The following is a 19,220-nucleotide window of genomic DNA, read 5'->3' as shown; positions in this document are numbered from 1 at the left end:
ATAGTATAAAACTCCAATGAGGGATCGTAATGAACCCTCCCCCTTATTCCAGTCACCACCACCAACAAAAAACCAGGTGTCCCTATCAGGGCTGTCCCACACTCCAGGAGGCTCAGACCTCAGCTTGCTTGAACTTAAACTTCCTCTGTGCTATTTTTATCTAAACTATAAAATGATAGGGGCTCTTTTCCACATAGCACTTAAGGAATAGCTAAATTCAATTATAAATCATAAAATCATGATAAGAATAATCTGGTCAATGTCTAGAATCAGGAATCAAAATTAATTTGACAAAAGATAATATATACACACTCAACAACAAACCTAAATATTTGTTTTTAAAAATACTTAACCCGAATGGTATAGGAAGTCTAGATACTGTTAGTGATCAAAAATTATAGCTCCTTCAAGAAACACTGAGATGAAAAACATGTCAAAGTCACATTATCTAAATAATTCACTACATAGTGCAAATATACTATAAGAAGCTGAAAATTCTATCATTGTAGGTTGCATTTAGATATGACAGGCACTGCTTCCTCATAACTAAATCTTTATAACTAGATCATCAAAGTATCTTGTTAACATTCCTGGCCATTTTGGGAGAGAAAGCAGATGAGAAGATAGTTAAAACAACATTTGTCGTCCTTCACAGTTCACAGAGGCCATCCTCCTGCTGGAGGAACGTGAGCACACTTTCCGTAGACGTCAATCGTACAGATGGAGAATTAGAGACCTCGGGAGACGAAGGCTGGGTGACAGCCACACAGCCAGTAAGTGGGCTCCCTGACTCTCACAGCCGGCTTTGTCCGCTTCTCAGTCTGGTTCCCTCTCAGCTATAACTTGTACTCCTACTGCATAGTAGGAGCAGGTTTCCGGTGTACGGGCCTCACCCCAGCCTCAGGATCTTTGCACTTTCCATTCTCTCTGTCTGGACTGTCTCATAGACATCCACTTGGCTTGTTCCCTCACCTCCTTCAGTTTTCTGCTCTGATGCCACTTCCTTTGTGAGTTCTTCCCTGATTATTTAAAATCCCAGTGACCCTCACCCTCACACACATACCCAAGAATTTCTCTGCCTTTTTCTTGCTTTATTTTTCTCCAAGCACTTATCAGTCTCTGATGTTATATATTTATGTGTTGACACTTGCAGGTAAGCTCCACAAGAACAGGAATAAAAATTCCTAATAAAAATTGTTCTGTTCCTTGTGGTATCCTAGACCTAGAGCAATGGATGGCATCTAGAAGACAACAAGTATTTGTAGGATGTATACAAATTAAAAAAATAAATCCATGTAATTTCAAGTTTGAATTTATAGCACTACAATTGGCTTCTGTGGTGGTAGTTTGAACAGCCTGATTTCTAGCTCTGAGGTTTTCATTCATTCATTCATTCATTCATTCGTTCGTTCACTGTTTTGCTTTTCTTCACTTCCTTTATCACTGCCTGAAACTTTATTATGTATTATCCATGTACTAATTTATCGTCTGTCCCTTTACCTTACTGTAGTATAAGCTCTAAGAAGGCAAGGGCTTTGACTGTCTTGTAAAGGCTCTATCGTCTCACAGAAAACAATGCGTGGCACATAACAGATGTTCAAGAAATAGCTCTGATAAGATAATAAATCTGTAAGTGTATTCATTTAAGAAACATTTATTGAGCACCTCCTACACACCTGGCATGACCTGTCTTTAGTTTTATGAGGGAGAAAAACAAGTCAACAGGGAATTGCAACACATGTAGGATTTACCATGGAAGCGGGGAAATGTGGAAATACCCCTAACCTGATTGTGAGGGGTCACAAAGAACTTTCCAGCTGGGATTGTCCTGAGCCAAGCTTGGCGGTGACAGCATATGCAAAGGCACTGAGTCAAGCAAGACAAAGTGTTGGAAGTGCAAATACTTTGATATTAGACCGGGCCTCGGGGTTGGAGGAGAAGGGGTCAGGGGAAGCTGGAGAGCCAAGGAGCTTGTGTGACATGCCAGTATGCGGGTCTTGATTCTGAGGTTAGTAGAAGACTTTAAGCAGGGATTTGACACGAGTAGATTCTGTTCATCATCTCACTGTGGCATCTGAAAAGAAGGACAGGGCAGCAGAAACCACTGCTCCTACCAGATCCACGAAGTCAGCAAACCGTAGGCGTGAGCTGGGGCTCTACCAACCGATTAGGCTCCACCCTGACGGTGCAGAAAGCCAATCACAGGCCCAGCCGTCTGCAAGTGGGCGGGCTAGACTGTCCCGGGGCCTGTGGGGACATTCAAACCCCGCGACAGTGCTTGCTGACAGCTTATGGGTGTCTGAAACGCCCGCCAGGAGCTTTCTCACTAGTGTAAAACCTGGAAATAAGCAAAGCTGTAAAAATCTAAATATCTTGATAAGCTACTAATTCACATTCTAAATAACTCTAGAGAGTAATAGATTAAAAACTCTCCTTTCCCTACTTCAGTCATGCATGCAATTTTAAGTAAGTAACACATGCAAATATTATATTTAATATTTGGAGGAGATTTTTCTAAATAATTAGCTGGGTAAGCAGAAGATAAAAGTGATAGTATGAATCAACTTTGACTGACTGTAGTTTCTTGAGACCCTATGGTAATTTGTGTCAGCAAAACCAACTTGCACCTGCATGTAATAGGGAAATAAATAATAGGGGGCCTATAAATGTACATTGGGGCAGAGGGATCTGTGCCTCTGGGGAAAACTTCCAGCACAGTGAGGGGAAAATCTTAGTGAAGAGCCTGTGTCCATTCATTCAGCTCACCTGTAATTGACCCTGCATGTGAAAAGCAGTTTTAATTCTCTAACAGGAATCAAGGCTGGAGGATAATAAATAGACCCACACAAATGCATTCAACTTATCTTTTTAAGAAACTGAGGTCAAATTCCCACAACATAAAATTAGCCATTTTTTTTTTTTTTATATAGTTTCTGGAGTTAGACTTTTTTTTTTTTTTAAGATTTTATTTATTTATTTATTTATTTGACAGAGAGAGAGACAGCCAGCGAGAGAGGGAACACAAGCAGGGGGAGTGGGAGAGGAAGAAGCAAGCTCCCAGCAGAAAAGCCCGATGTGGGGCTTGATCCCAGAACTCTGGGATCACGCCCTGAGCCGAAGGCAGACGCTTAATGACTGAGCCACTCAGGTGCCCCAAAATTAGCCATTTAAAGTGACATTGAGTGCATTCACAGTGTTGTGCAAATACCATCTCTGTCTAGTTCCAGAACACTTTTATCACCCCAAAAAGAAACCCTATACCTGTTTAGTAGTTGCTTCCCATTCTCCCTTCCCCCCTGCACCTATGTGTAGGAATTCACTCATTCAGGATGTTTCATAGACATGGAATCACACAATATGTGACCTTTTGTGTCTGGCATCTTTCACTTAGCATCATGTTTCAAGGTTCATCCACCCTGTAACATGTAGCGTACTTGATTGCTTTTTTATGGCTGAATAATATTCCATTGTGTATTCCATATTTTGTTTATCCATTCATCGATTGATAGACATTTGGGCTGTTTGCACCTTTTGGCCACTGTAATCTTGCTGCTGTAAATATACATGTGCATGTACTTATTTGAGTACCTGTTTTCAATTATTTTCCACATATACTACTAACTGATTTTTGGCAAAGAGGCAAGGCAATTCAATAGAGTTAAGATAGACTTTTCAACAAGTGGTGCTGGAGCAATTGGACATCCATAGTCAAAGAAATAAACCATGACTTGCCCCTGATAACCTTACATGAAAATTAATCCAAAATGGGTCATAGATTTAAATATAAGATGTAGGGGCGCCTGGGTGGCACAGTCGTTAAGCATCTGCCTTCGGCTCAGAACTCTGGGATCATGCCCCACATCAGGCTTCTCCACTAGGAGCCTGCTTCTTCCTCTCCTACTCCCCCTGCTTGTGTTCCCTCTCTCGCTGGCTGTCTCTCTGTCAAATAAATAAATAAAATCTTTTAAAAATATATATATAAGATGTAAAGCTGTAAAAACTTTTAAAAGGAAACTGATGCAGGCACTCTGGAAAACAGTATGGAGTTTCCTCAAAAAGTTAAAAATAGAGCTACCCTATGACCCAGCAATTGCACTACTGGGTATTTATTCAAAGGATACAAACATAGTGCTTTGAAGGGGCACCTTCACCCCAATGTTTATAGCAGCAATGTTCACAATAGCCAGATGAATGGATAAAGATGTGATATATAGATATCATATATATATGTTCACTCAGCCATCAAAAAGAATGAAGTCTTGCCATTTGCAGCAACATGGATGGAACTAGAGGGTATTATGCTAAGTGAAATAAGTCAGTCAGAGAAAGACAAATATCAGATGATTTCCCTCCTATGTGAAATTTAAGAAATAAGACAGATGAACATCGGAGAAGGGAAGGAAAAATAAGACAATATCAGAGAGGGAGGCAGACCATAAGAGACTCTTAACTCTAGGAAACAAACTGAGGGTTGCTGGAGGGGAGGTGGGGGGATGGGGTAACTGGGTGATGAGCATTAAGGAGGCATGTGATGTAATGAGCACTGGGTGTTCTGTGCAACTGATGAATCACTAAATTCCACCCCTGAAACTAAGAATACACTATATGTTAATTAAATTGAATTTTTAAATAAAATTTTTTTAAAAACCCAACAACAAATAAACAAAAAAGTTCTAAAAGAGAACACAGGAGAAAACCTTTCAGACCTAGGGCTAAGTGAAGGGTTCTGAGCCATGACACCAAAGTACCATCCACAAAAGGGAAAGTGGATAAATTGGACTGCATCAAAATGAAAAACTTTTGTGGGGACCCTGTTAAGGACATGAAAAGACAAGCCACAGGCTGAGAGAAAATATTTTAAACCACGTGTTTGACAAAGGTCTTGTATCTAGAATAAACAACAACAACAAAATCCTCACACTCAACAGTAAAAAAAAATCCAATTCAAAAATGGTCAAAAGACTGGAAGAGATATTTCACCAAAAAGGAGATATGGATGGCGAACAAGAGCACAAAATATCATATCATTATCCACTTGGAAAATACATAGTATAACCACAGCAAGATATCACTACTCACTTATCAGATGAGCTAAAATAAAAAATAGTGATAATACCTAATGCTGGAGAGAATGCAGAGAAACTGGATTTCTCATACATTGCTGGTGGGGATGGCATAGCCTTATTCAGGAAATAGTTTAGCAGTTTCTTATAAAACTAAACATGCACTTACCATAATGAGCTGATGATTGCACTCCTGGGTATTTACGCCAGGGAAGTGAAAACTTATGTTCACACAAACGTCTGTACATGAATGTTTATAGCAGCTTTGTTTGTAAGACTCCAAACTGAAAACAGCCAAACTCTGGTACATTCGTCCTGTAGAATACTACTCAGCAATTAAAAGTAATGAACTATTGATACATGCAGCAACCTGGATGTTTCTCAAGGGCATTATTAAGGAGGGCATGTGATGCAATGAGCACTGGGTGTTAATCTCAAAAAGTCAAACTCAAAAGGTTAATACTTCATAATCTCATTTATATAACATTCTCAAATTGACAAATCTATAGAGATGGAAAACAGATTAGAGGTTGCAGTGGGGCAGGGACAGCTGTTAGGAGGGGATGTAAATATATATGGAGTGGACGAGAGGGTTCCTTTGTGTTGATGGAACAGTCTGGTACGTGGATTGTGGTGTTGGCTACATAAATATATATACTTGGGATTATGCATGCATATATTACATAGAGACACACACAAAATGAGTGCATGTAAAAATTGGTGAGAATTGAACACGATCTGTAGTCTAGTGAACAGCATTGTATAAATGTGGATTTCCTGTTTTGATATTGCATGTAAGATGTCACCATTGGGGAAATTTGGATGAAGGGTACTACAAGGATTTCAAAATACAAACTTAAAAAAAAACTAAGTAGTGAGTAAAAGTGCTTGTGAAAAACTTAGAAATACCTGTATTTTGTCTTTTGTTTTCTTATTATTATGTTATGTTAGTGACCATACAGTAGATCATTAGTTTTTGATGTAGTGTTCCATGATTCATTGTTTGCGTATAACACCCAGTGCTCCATGCAATACGTGCCTTCCTTACTACACATCACCAGTCTATCCCGTTCCCCCACCCCCCTCCCCTCTAAAACCCAGAGTCATAGTCTCTCATAGTTCATCTCCCCCTCCGATTCCCCCCCTTCGTTTTTCCCTTCCTTCTCCTGATCTCCCTGCTATTCCTTATGTTCCACAAATAAGTGAAACCATACGACAATTGTCTTTCTCTGCTTGGCTTGCTTGTTTCACTTAGCATAATCTCCTCCAGTCCCGTCCATGTTGCTGCAAATGTTGGGTATTCATCCTTTCGGATGGCTGAGTAATACTCCATTGTATATATGGACCACATCTTCTTTATCCATTTGTCTGTTGAAGGGCATCTTGGCTCCTTCCACAGTTTGGCTATTGTGGACATTGCTGCTCTGAACACTGGGGTGCATATGGCCCTTCTTTTCACTACAACTGTATCTTTGGGGTACTTTGAACATATAAATGGAAGTGTGATTTTAGGCCTTGCTCAATATTCCAGGTGAGTTAGAAGGAGTCCGTGCCTTCTAGGTGCTTAAGTAGTGGGGAAGATAGTTCAGTGAATAACACATTGTCTCGTAGGAGGTGAGCATGTAAACGACAGCCTGTAGTCTCTGAATCAAATACATTGATCAATTCCAAGCAAAGTGTGGCAGGAATTGAGAGGAAGGAGATTTTAAAGTAGCCCAAGAGGCTGGGAGAAATTTCTTAGGGGAGGTGATTTCTGATATGAACCTTGAAGGATGGGTCTGATTCTGAAGGTACAGAGGAGAGTAAGGAAGTTTTCCATGTAGATCTTAGATTTTTTTTTTTTTTTTTTGGTTAGTATTTCAAAAATCAACCTTCTACTTTTTCCCCAAACTTACTCTTGAATGCTTTTACCCTAGGAAACTAAATGAGTTTATATATGGTAAAAACGCACCACAGGGACTGGCTTGAAATGTGCTTCTTTTGAGGCTCAAAAGGTGTTTCACGTCACTTCATAGTTCTTCAAAGAGAAGTACTTTGAGAGAGAACTTAAGTCCTGGGTCCTGGCCACATACCTAGAGGTACCAAGCTGCAGTCACATAGCTGGGAGCCCTGCCAAAATAAAAGAGTATTTCTTCCATCCTCATTGTGTTGTTGTTATTGTTGTTGTTGTTGTTTTTATCGAGAAGAATTTGAAAAATGAATCAAAATTAAAAAGCAAGTACTGCTGACAATAAAGAATATTGCCCCAGGTAGGGACACAACAGGCCATTTGCAGTTAATCGAGTCTTGATTCTGTATTTTCTTGCATTTACTTAAATTTGGGCTCCAGCCCAGAGGAGCCCAATTCCAAAGGAAAGCGAAGTGCCAGATATAAATAGGCCCAGACAGAGCACCGGCAATTTATTCTATCATTTGTTGTGACGAGGAACTTGCATTTCACTTTGGCCCTGCCTTACCTTCTTGGCAAGTGTTAACTCTATTATTTACCTCGTGAAGTTTTCCTCTATTTTTGCAAACGTGAATTTGTACCTTACAAAGATGATTGCAAGTCCTTTCGACTCTCTGTAGAGAAAGGACGCCCTCGCGGAGCCAGCCGTGAGGGTACACGTACGATTACAGACAGAACCTGGGTGTTTGGTTGAACGGAGCCCTGGAGATTACCTTATTAAACAACCTCATTTTGCAAGTGAGGAAACTGAGACCAGAAGAAAACGTTCCTTGTTGCAGAATAAGTAGTGTTCAAACTTTTCGTGTCTTTGGTCGTTCAGTACATTCTGAGCACCTATGAGCCAGATACTGCTCTGGGTGTTTGGGACATAGGAACCCGCTCCCAGGTTGCTGACAGAAGGGCTTGTGAAGGAGGGACTAGAGAATTAAAAAGTAAACAAGCAAACTTCCGATTTCATCACAGTGTCAAGTACTGTAAGGAGAGAAGTCCTGGGAGAGTTACTCTCTGATGAGGGGGGAGGGGCACAGAGAGGGCCTTTTCCAAGAGCTGACGTGTAAGCTGAGGCCTGAATGATGGGAAGGGGACATCTGTGTTAAGACATTGGGGGAGATTGTTGCAGGTAGAGGAGGAGCTGAAGCCCTGAGGCAGGAAGGTGCCTGGCAGTTGCAAAGAGCAGAAAGCAGATGAGCTCATAAGGAGGAAGAGGTGCTGGTAGGTGGAGAGGTTGAGGGTTGAGACCCTACAGGCCTTGTAGTCCTAGGGGGGGACTTTTGAGATGTTGCAGATTTAAGCGAAAGAGTTGCAGGATCTGGTTTACATTTTTTAAATAGTTACATTTTTTAAATAGTGTGGAATGAATGGTAGAGAAGCAAGAGCAGAAGCAACAAGACTACTGCTACAGTCAGGCCAGGCGAGAAGGTTATGGCCCAGAATAGGGTGATGGCAGAGGTGAGTGAGGGAAGTGATTGCATTTAGGATATATCTTAGGGACAGAACTGTTAGGACTGTGGTTGAATTGGATATGGGTATGAGGCCAAATGAGAGTGATCAGAAGGACTGAGGTTTTTGACTTGAGTAATTGGGTAGGATCATTTCCTGAGATGGGGGAAGTCTGAAGAAGAGCAGATTGGGGAGAGTGTGGGTGGGGTGAGGAATCATTTATCAGAAAAAAATAAAGAGGCATCGAGAATGGGAAAAACAGGACTAGATCCATTTTGGTAGAACAATAAATGAAGGCCTCACTCAGAAGTTGACATTTCAGGTGAAATCTGAAAGGTGCAAAGAGCCAGCTAAGAGAACATTCCAGATAGAGGGAACCACAGGTGCAAAGGCACAAGGAAAGAAATGGCTTAGCAAGTCAGAGGTAAGTGAAAGGAGCTATTGTGACTGCAGGGCAGGGAGTGAGACAGTCAAAAGAGTGGTTTCTATTTTTTGTACTGCTCAGGAACAAGTTTAACACTGTAACATAGATGTGCAAAAAGAAATATTGCTTTTTTTCCCTCTATCACTGACCTAATTTTCCTCACAGCTGCAACCCTGAAGAGGAGTGGAGACTGAAAGAAGGGACTAGAAATTTAAACCTGCCCATTTGTGGTATATTCATTGCTTTCGGATAACTTCACTGCCTTTGCAAGGTGTGTGTGTGTGTGTGTGTGTGTGTGTGTGTGTGTGTGTGTGTGTGTTGGGGGGAGACTTTGGGTCCACACACCAGTTGTGTACTGCCTTCTAGCTCCCCTTGCCTCCATCTTGAGAGGAACCAGAACTCCTGTCATGTACTTGTCTATCCAGTCAGGTGACATGTCTTGAGAGAACTTAGTCTGTTCTCTGGCTCTGTCGGCCTGGAGGTCTTTCCTACAGACTCACCCCTACTTCCATTTCCTCTGATGCCACAGTTCCTTCTCCCTGACGTTTGAGAGCTCCTGTGACTCCCAACTTGAGGTACTTCTGAGTCCCTCATCATTGTTCTGTGGCATCTTTACTGGCAGCAACATCATCTCACATTCTTCATGAGGCTGTCAGGAAGCTCTGGGGCTCTTCTGTGTCATATGGCAACCAAGGAAGGCTATGCTGCCATTTTTACTTTGTTGTAGTCTTTCATTGCTGGTGCTCTATGTGGTGATATCCTCTCAGAGTTGTAAATGGGAAGTGGCAGCAGCTCCTCCACACTTGACTTTCTTCTTGACGCTTGTTCTGTCTGATTCCTGCCCCACTGATGTTATGGTCCGGGGAGGTGTGATGATGACCCATAACACATATACATCTGACAACTGGCTTTCTCTACCTCTCTTCTTTTTCTAGCAAATTCTCTGACTGGAAGGGGTAGGTGTCCTTCTTCCTCCTTATGGTAGTTTCAAAACATATCTGCAAATTCTTTGATACTCTTTCCATCAAGAGGTGGAGTCTATGTCACTTCCCTGGAAACTGGGTGGATGTGTGTGTCTTCCTTGATGAAAAGAAGATGGCAGAAGTGATGCAGTGTGACTGAGGCTGGATTAGAAAAGACTGTGCTGCTTCTGCCAGTTTCTCTTGAGACTCACTCTGGGAGCTTTTAGCCACCATGTGAGAAGCCCAGCTACCCCGAGGCCACCATCTGGGAGATTATGAGGGGAGAGGAGAGAGAGAGGGAGAGGGGTGGAAGAGATCTGAGGAGCTTGAGTTGTTAGCTGTTCAAGTACGCCAGGCCAGGTGCCAACTTGCTAGTAAGAAGGCTTCAAGGTGATATCATTTCCAACCACTGACTGCAACCTCAAGGGACAATCTGAGCAGTAAGCACCTGGCTGAGCTCATTCAATGTTCAGATTCATGAGCAAAATAAATGATTACTCCCATTCTTTTGGGGTGGTTTGTCAAGAGATGATTGGAGTACTTACTCACTCCTCCTGGAGCTCGCATTCTTACCGGTATATTTCTTCTGCCTTAAGTAATCTGTACTCTGTGGCGCATAATTAAGCCGTAGGTCCAGGCCTTCAAGTAGAATGACCAACTACCCTGATTTGCCTGGGATCAAGCGGGTTCCTAAGACGTGGGACTTTCAGTGCTAAAACCCGGGAATATCCTGGGCAAATTGAGATGAGTTGGTCGCCCTACTCCAAGGTTTGCTTTAAAGCTGAAGAAATTTAGAGATTTTTAGAATTATTGCATCACTATGAATTTTAATAAGAAGCCGCTTTAGGCTTAGATGCTGACCCATTGTTCTAGAGGGTATCTGTCCTCCCAAAGGGAGTCAGTGAGTAGGCTAATGCAGGCAAAGATAATTATAGGATCTGAAAATATTTCAAAAATATCTCCTACAGATGGAGAAACTGGATCCAGACAAGGTCACTGACTTTTCCAAGGGCAGAGAGTGACAAGGCCATAATTTGGGATACAGATATTTGGACTTCAGTCAAGGGCTCTTACCTCCATGTTATGTCATTTCCAGTCCTCATCGATATTTACCCTGTGAGTATGGTATAATAGTGAATCCTGGATACTGTTTAGGCTGAAGGAGAGATGTTCTTGGCAGTGAGATAGTTTACCATCTTCAGTTCTAGGCAGTGCACAGATTAGACTAAAATCTAACCTGAGCCATACCTGGACCAACTGAGAACCAGAAAACACATCTTGCTTGAAACAAAACCCTAAACCAAAGACAGGTCTGTTTTGAAATGGAGTTTTACCAGTTGCATCAGAAATGTTAGTAAAAAATTGTAGGCCCTGGTACTGTTGTCTCAGAAGAAGCTCAGTGCACTTTGGGTCCCAGTTTTAGGGCTCTTCTCGAAGGTAAAGGACGGGGCAGCTTCCAGCCGGTGGCAAAGCAGGTGTAACTAGATGTGGGCCAACAAGTGTTTCTGGGCGTGTCTTTGGCAATGAAAGCCAGGCTGCTTTAGCAAATACATAGGAGGCTGGTAACTATCTGCTCTGCCTAGAGCTGAAGATGGAGGGCTAGGTGGGAGGAAGGGTGGAGAAGGAGAACATTACTTGAGGTCTGACTTGGCAGGAAACTGCCATTAGGTGCTTGCCCCACCTCTGTTTAGAAAGTATATGTGGTATGCTTGGGTGTGGGCTGTGTGTGTACCTAACCACTAGAGTTGAGCTTTTATCAAAGAAAGCAAATTGCTCACTGATAGGACTCCAATGACATGGCCACCCCAAAGCCATATGCATCCTGTCCAAGGGATCCAGGAGGAAGCTCTGTTTTGACCGGCAGGGCAATATGGTGAGGAGGCTGTGAATCATACATCGTTAGGTTCGGTTGGCATGTGAGCAGGCATGAGCTGCATTTCATTCAATGATTATAAGATAAAGCCCTATGATTTTGCACAACCCAAGAACTCATTCAGGAGCAACTGAAATTAGTTTTAAAGGAAAGCTCTTGGGATGGGGTACTATTTTGAGATTTTTAACCTTTTCTCCTTTTCTGTTCCTCTTTTTTCCTCCTTCCATTGAAGCAGTCAGTTAAGTTTGTTCTTTGCTTCCATGCGGGCTTATGGTTGAGAGGAAAGCAAGTCTAGTCTGCTTGTCTTCTTGCCTTTGAGAGCAGAGGTGGGAGGGTGTGGGTCAAAAAGGCACAGAAACAACATATTGGCCAAAAACCCAAAAGAAAAAAAAAATAAGATTTCTCCAAGATCAGAGAGAGATTTCCCAGGACTGGAAAGAGAGAACATGAGAAGAACAGAGAGCTCTCAAGACATGAGACAGAGAAAAAACATGCCCTGAATCTTTCAACATTCATTCACCCAATTCCTGTACACACCATGCACTCTTCTAACAGCACTGAACACATACGTAATGACCCTTGCCCTCGTGGCGCTTACATTTCAGTGACAATCTACACATACGGGACTTGGATCTGCCAGATGCTATTCTAAGTGCATGGCGTGTATTTACTTCTCAGGACCCATCAAATTAGATACTGTATTCCCAGCTCACAAGTGAAGAAATTGCAACATAGAAGGGTTACATAACTTGCTGATCTTACAGCTAGTGAGTATCAGAGGCTGAATATTGAACCCGGACAAGCTGGCTTCATTTCTCTGAACTGCTTGCTTAATTTCTAGGCCGGGCTTTGGGAGGGTGGCAAGACACTCGAGTTGAGAAATCTGCTTGGAGCAGTTTCACAGAGACTCCCATGCAGTGGGACGTTAGGGGAGGTTAGGGCAGCAGTGAAAAGACCCTGAAATTCTAGGGACTGACGCCTGTGATGATGGATGTCTCTGAGTCAGTCTTCCCCTGACTGTGGTCCACTGCCCCAAATTCTGGGAGGCCAGCACAACCAGAGGGGAGGAGCCCTGCTCTAACGCTGCCTTGCCTCTTTGTCCGGCAGGATGGGAGCCCCAAACAGAAATTAAACTGAGTTAAAAGAATACAAATGATAAAATAGATGATGAAAAAATAATGAGAAAGAGAGTAAATGTTTTTGTAGTCCTGAGTCTGTAGACTAAGATCCAGCTGTGTATTCTGGAAAGTGTGGGAATTAGCGAAAACTGTATGCTACTGGTGGGAGGAGTTACAAATCCCAATCCCTGCACACATTTCTCCCCCCGTCCCAGAACTGGGGCACTGTACAACGGGGACTAGGATTTCATGATTGCTAAGATGGAAGCCCGATCAGGTCAGAATTTTCGCTTATTTATTTAAGAGAAAAGAGTTGTTAGAATTCTATATGGGTGTGGTGCATTCTGTGTGCCTACCAACATGCCATTAAAAATGCATAATATGTAATATGTAGAATATTACCCTCTAGTCAGTACAAATATATCAATCAGGGTATTTGGTTCTGTCACGAAACACAAGGCAGGATCTGCAGTAGAGTGTAAATTCTGCAGTACACAGTTTAGAATTGAACTGTCTGGGGTTGGACCTTGTGTCACCTGCCTTGTCTGTTCCTAAACGAGCCTAAGGCATAAGTTAGAGAGAGAAAGGACAATGATGTTTGTCTCAGTCTCCTGATTTGTAACAAATTACCACAAACTTAGTACCTTAAAACAGCACCACTTTATGCTTTGCAGCACTGGAGGTCAGAAGTCCCAAATCCGGTTCACTGGGCTAGTCCAGGTGCCTGAAGGCAGGATTCCTCTGACAGTTCTGCAGGGAGAATCCACTTACTTGCCTCTTGCAGCTTCTCTGGCTGCCTGTATTCCTTGGCTTAGGGCCCCTTCCTCGTCTTTAAAGCTCATCACTCCAGGGGACACCCGGCTGGCTCAGTCAGTAGAGCATGTGACTTTTGATCTCAGAGTTGTGAGTTTAAGTCCCACATTGGGTGTAAAGTTTATATTAAAATAAATAAATAAAAATAAAGTCCATCACTCCAGTCTTTGTTTCGGACACTGCATTGCCTGCTTTCTGACTCTGACTCCTGCCTCCCTCTTGTACGGACCGTTGTGATTATATTGGGCTAATCTGGATAATCCAGGATAATTGCTGAGTTTCTATTGATCAAATTCCCTCTTGGTCTGATTGATGCAAATGTCAAGTAGTGACGGACAGTCTTTATATTGCAGTTGTGTGAACCGCTTTTAAATAAAGTAGCATGGCCCCTGTTTCGTATTTTATATAGCCCAGAATATGTTTTTATTTTTCTGGGTACATATCCAACCATTTTGAATTCAATAAAATTTGAACTTGAAATATCTCAAATACAATGTCACTCATCAAAGAGGAGACAAAATTTTACACAAATTGATTGTGTTTACTTATTATAAGCTATACTGGTTTTCTCATTTGAAACCCCAATAATTCTTTGAGTATGTGTTGTCCTCTAGCTTGGGTATCTAGTGCATGGACACCCCGTCTGTGAATTCACTCCTAGGTGGTTACCCGCTTTTTCTTTAAAAGAGAGAACTACGCCTGACTCCAGTAAGTGCTCCTGTAATATCCTGCTCATATTTCAACTGCTAAATTCAAGTCATTCTCGGGGCCCCCCGGCTGGCTCAGTTGGTTAAGCCAACTCATCACGTCATGATCCCAGGGTCCTGGGATAGAGTCCCACGTCGGGCTCCTTGCTAAGTGGGGAGCCTGCTTCTCCCTCTCCCTCTGCCTCTCAACCCAGCTTGTGCTCTCTCTCTCAAATAAATAAATAAATCTTAAAAAAAATAAATTCAAGTGATTCTATTATCATTATGTGTCTGTCTATGCCATTGATTGCTGGGCTCTTCAGGTCATGTTTCTATCTTCAATCTTTATATCCAACACAGTGAACATGGCATCTGAGGTTTTGCGAGTCCTCCACAAATATTTGTTAAATGGATTTTTTATTAAAGGAAGAACCACACTTTATTTGTTTCCATGATGAGAGCTTTATGTCGTTTCTGGTTTTCTTTTCCCTTGCATACCAGAAAACTCTAAGCCAGATTGCTCTGTGACAACAACTCTCTCATCCTAATTCTAAAAGATATTTTGCTTCTGTTCTTATTTTTCTTTGAATTAACCTGACTACGTATTTTTATTGTAAGTAATGCCAAATGCTTTCTAGAACTCCAAAGGATGTAACTTATAAATAACATATTTGGCAAATTTTGATTCATCCGGGATTTATGTTTAAGGAAGACCGATGCCTTTCACCATAGTGAGCCTAATCACTATGATGGTAACAGTAAGAAAACCAAGGAGTAATAACTATCAGATAAACGTGGGAAGGTGGTGTGCATTGTGCTTAGCAATAGGAAAGACAAATAGGGATCGTTCAAAGAATTGACTGCTGATGTAGAACTTCAAACGGGTGCATTTCTATGGGGAGAGTGGCTGAAGTTGTCTAGCACAGGTGGATATTACGGCACTAGAAGAATCGTGTTGAAAAAATTTATTTTACTTTTAGTTATTTAATAGTTGTTTTTTAAAAAATATCTGGGAGAAAGAGAGAAGGACATAGAGAATCTAAAGGATTTCTCAGAGGAAAAGGAATATTATAAATCTGGTGAGAAAGCTGCCCAGTGGTCCAATTATGAGAAAGGCAGACGGAAGTTCCATGTACCAAGGTCAGACAGAGTCAGAAAGGTGCACCTCAATCACAATGAGAGAAAAACAGTATTTGAGACTGGGGAATGGTCGCCTGGGCTAGTTACAGGGACATCAATCAACAAGAATATTGTTTTGCAAAGTAAGGAGGATATTCTCTGTCAAATTCCTCTTGGTTTTGTTACAGGCTTACCAAAAGGCCTAGGGCCAGAGTGAAATGGGGAACAGGAAACAACAGGAGAAAAGAAAAATCAAAAGGCTTGATGACAAGGCAAAGCTTTATTTATTAAAGTTTTTACTTTGGGAAATTTGAGAAAGTAAAGAAAGTTCAGCTTTTTTTTTTTTTTTTGAACTGAAAACTTACCTTTCTAAATGAATACGAATAAATGGAAGAGTCAATGAAGAAGCCATCATCTCGTCATTATGTGGGTCAGTATTCACTCTGGTGTCCAGAAAGATCTGGTTTTGTTTTTTTAATCCTGATGATAGAAAATTTTCCAAATTTTTACTAAAGGTTAAACAAAGGTAGTTCAACCTTTAGTAAAAAATTGTTTTTTCCAATTGGTCCAACACTAGACAAGCTTTGCTCTTATAAATAAACTCAAGGGGCACCTGGATGGCTCAGTCTGTTGAGTGGCCAACTCTTGAGATTTTAGCTCAGGTCATGATCTCAGGGTCATGGGACAGAGTGCCCAGTGGGGAGTCTGCTTGAGGATTCTTTCTCTCCCTCTGCCCCTGCCTCTGCTCACGTGCTCTTTCTCTCTCTCAAATAAATACATCTTTAAAAATAAATAACTAAATGAACTCTAGTTTTAAAATGAAAAGTGTACTCATTTAAAATGTTTTTGTTGGGGCGCCTGGGTAGCGCAGTCGTTAAGCGTCTGCCTTCGGCTCAGGGCGTGATCCCGGCATTCCGGGATCGAGTCCCACATCAGGCTTCTCCGCTGGGAGCCTGCTTCTTCCTCTTCCACTCCTCTGCTGTGGTCCTTCTCTCGCTGGCTGTCTCTTTCTCTGTCAAATAAATAAATAAAATCTTTAAAAAATAAATAAATAAATAAATAAATAAATAAATAAATAAATAAAATGTTTTTGTTGTTCAAAGTTGGTCGGAATATCCCAATATTGGTAAGTGGGAAAGGAACGTGCCTATGGAAAGTGCTGGGGTCTGTAAGTGGGAAAGGGTGCTCCAAGAGGGTTGGCTGGGCGTGGCTGTAGTGACAGCTCTCACCCAGCTGCTCTCAGACGGCACAAAACATTTAGCCTATCTGAACCATCCCATAATCATGATTAACATTTAATCATTAGATTTCACATAAAAAACTGCATTTCTGATTTCTCTTGAAAAACCTGATAGCATTCCACCATAGCAACTATCGCTGAGTAGGACCGAATAGCTGCTGCTCATTTGGGACAGGGCCGGCTCCCCGTCGTCCATCTCCCTCCCACCCCTCTGTTCTCTTCAGACATGGAGGCAGAGTGTCAATTGCCATCCACCCATGAGACTGCACATTTGTTTATCTTATGGTGGAAGTCATAAGACACTAGAACATGTCTTATAACCATGTCCATCTCAAAAGTGTGATATAGACCCAGATGCCACATAATTCAAGAACAATGGGAGAAAGCAAATCTCCTCGTGGAAGTGAAGATTATCCTAGGATTTTCATATGCATGTGAAATAAATCTGTATAGAAATCACCTGTCTGTTTTACTCATTTGTTCCCTTGCAGACTTTGGGTTTAAAATGCCTGGTTTAGCTTTTGTAGCTGTGATTTCATCTTTGGGTACAGATCACCCCTGAGGCTAAAATAATATGTTCTTTTTCCAAGAGACAGTTCCCTTTTCTTTCTTTTCAGTGAAACTCTGACTTTTTATGGTGGTGAAGTTACCACAGCTGGGTCTATGCCAAAAATGTTAACCACATTTAACCCTTACTTCTCAGCTCCCCATGTTGCTAATCGTATAACCCAGTCCTGACCAATTAGATGTAGGCAGAATATGCTGATGAGCTGAGGAATTTATTTTCCTGTAAAAGGGAACAGGTGCAGTTGGTTTGGCCCTTTACTGTTACCCTTTTCTTCCTGCTTTGAAGCGGACAAGTTCTCTGGAGATGCAAAAGTCGTCTTGTACCCACAAGGAGACAGCCACGGGGGCAAAAGTCAATTTGTGAAGGATATTGAGCAGAAATAAAGCAAGAGTCTAGGCCCTTGGGTGCAGGTGAGTAGCTAAACCAATTGCCATTAACTACCTAGGTTTGATTATATGAGACAAATAAAACCCTTCGTTGTTTTCATCATGGTTGTTCGGCTTTTCTGTTCCTTGCAGACATAGGCATTCCTAATTGATTCATTCTTCTCCCCTCCCCTCCATTCATATATGCACAATGCTTCTCACTATTTCTATACTTCCCTCGTCTCCCAAATTATGTCAACACCCCAATTCAGTTCCTACTGGACGATGTTTGCAAGGCATGATACTAGCGTTTGGAATGCAGGGTCCTATAAAGATGAGCAAGACAAATTCTTTGTGTTAAAATGTCTTGTTATCCAGAAGGGAGATTTAGATAGCTGCACACAGTAATTGCAACACAAAGTAGAGCAAAGACAGTGCACAGGTTGTTATGGAGCATTCAAAGCGGGGCTGACATAAATGCCATTGCACCTGGTTCCTGGCTGGAGTCATCAGGAGAGATTTCTCGGAGAAGGTGGAATTTGAGATGAGCCTTGAATGTTGGATAACATTTTAGAGGACTGCTTTCTAGCAAGAGGTACTGGTAGGAGGAAAGGCACAGAGGCAGAAAATGCAGAACATGTTGGAGAGTGAAGGTTCTACAGCCCCCCCCCCCCCCACAGACCCACTGGCCTCTTTGGTTCTTCTAGTGAGCAAGCCAGTCCCAGCCCTGCACCCTCACATGTTCTCCTTCTCCTGCTCATGGCTCTCCCTTCTTCTCCTGTATGTGGCCATCTGGGACAGTTGTTTCCTTAGAGAGGACGTCTCTGGGTAGCCAAAGTCAAGTCCATCTGCCATTCTTTCTCTTGTACTGGATTCTTTGCCTTTACAAAATTTAGATGCTCATTTGTTTAGCATTGTTAATATTTATTAAAGACCTGTTGTATTCGAGACATTGACCTCACCTAGTAGCTGTATTAGTGAATAAAAAAGTCAAGGGGCACCTGGGTGGCTCAGTTGGTTTAGCGTCCAACTCTTGATCTCAGCTCAGGTCTTGATCTCAGGGTTGTGAGTAAAAAAAAAAAAAGAAAGTCAAGCCTCATGTCTGTACATGCAGGTAATGAGACAGATGATTAACAAACATAAAATTGTTACGTATTGTGTTAAATGCTAGGAAGGAAGTAAGGGTAATCTGGGAGACACCTGGGGGCTGGCAGGAGATAAATTCTGTTAATGACAGCACCTATGTCAGAGGATTTTGTGACAATAATAAAGATGATATACATAAAAAACTAAATAGAGTGACTGGCACATAGTCAGCACTAAAATTAGTAATTAAAAGTTTGTGTGAGTGAGTAAACTTTTTATTGCTACATATATGAGAAAGAGCACGAATCAAAAGTCTATAGCTTGGTGAATTTTTAAAAGGGTTATTTATTTATTTATTTATTTATTTCAGAGAGAGAGAACACGCGGGGGAAGGGAGAATGCTTGAGCAGACTCCTTTCTGAGCACGGAGCCCGACACAGGGCTTCATCCCAGGACCTGGAGATTTAAAGTATATATTCCTTTGAAAATATTGATATGCAAAGAAATGGTTTTGG

The 19,220-nt window shown here is 41.7% G+C and overlaps 1 protein-coding gene across 3 annotated transcripts in view; it reads left to right on the top strand.

Annotated features, from left to right (window-relative positions):
• The window catches only part of OTOL1 (otolin 1), a 197,276-nt gene that overhangs the window by 33,638 nt on the left and 144,418 nt on the right, over positions 1-19,220 (top strand). Inside the window, exons 7-9 of one of the 3 annotated variants that reach the window (XM_057316067.1) lie at positions 10,806-10,953; positions 17,540-17,664; positions 19,076-19,174. The exons of 1 other annotated variant lie outside the window; for it this stretch is intronic. The gene's annotated coding sequence lies outside the window, so the exon portion shown is untranslated. The remainder of the gene's footprint in view (positions 1-10,805; positions 10,954-17,539; positions 17,665-19,075; positions 19,175-19,220) is intronic. One more of the 3 variants, XR_008960688.1, reaches the window with a different exon arrangement.

This window comes from Ursus arctos, unplaced genomic scaffold (genome assembly GCF_023065955.2).
Source record: "Ursus arctos isolate Adak ecotype North America unplaced genomic scaffold, UrsArc2.0 scaffold_20, whole genome shotgun sequence".
NCBI classification, from domain to species: Eukaryota; Metazoa; Chordata; class Mammalia; order Carnivora; family Ursidae; genus Ursus; species Ursus arctos.
This window is presented reverse-complemented; position numbering and strand designations above follow the sequence as displayed.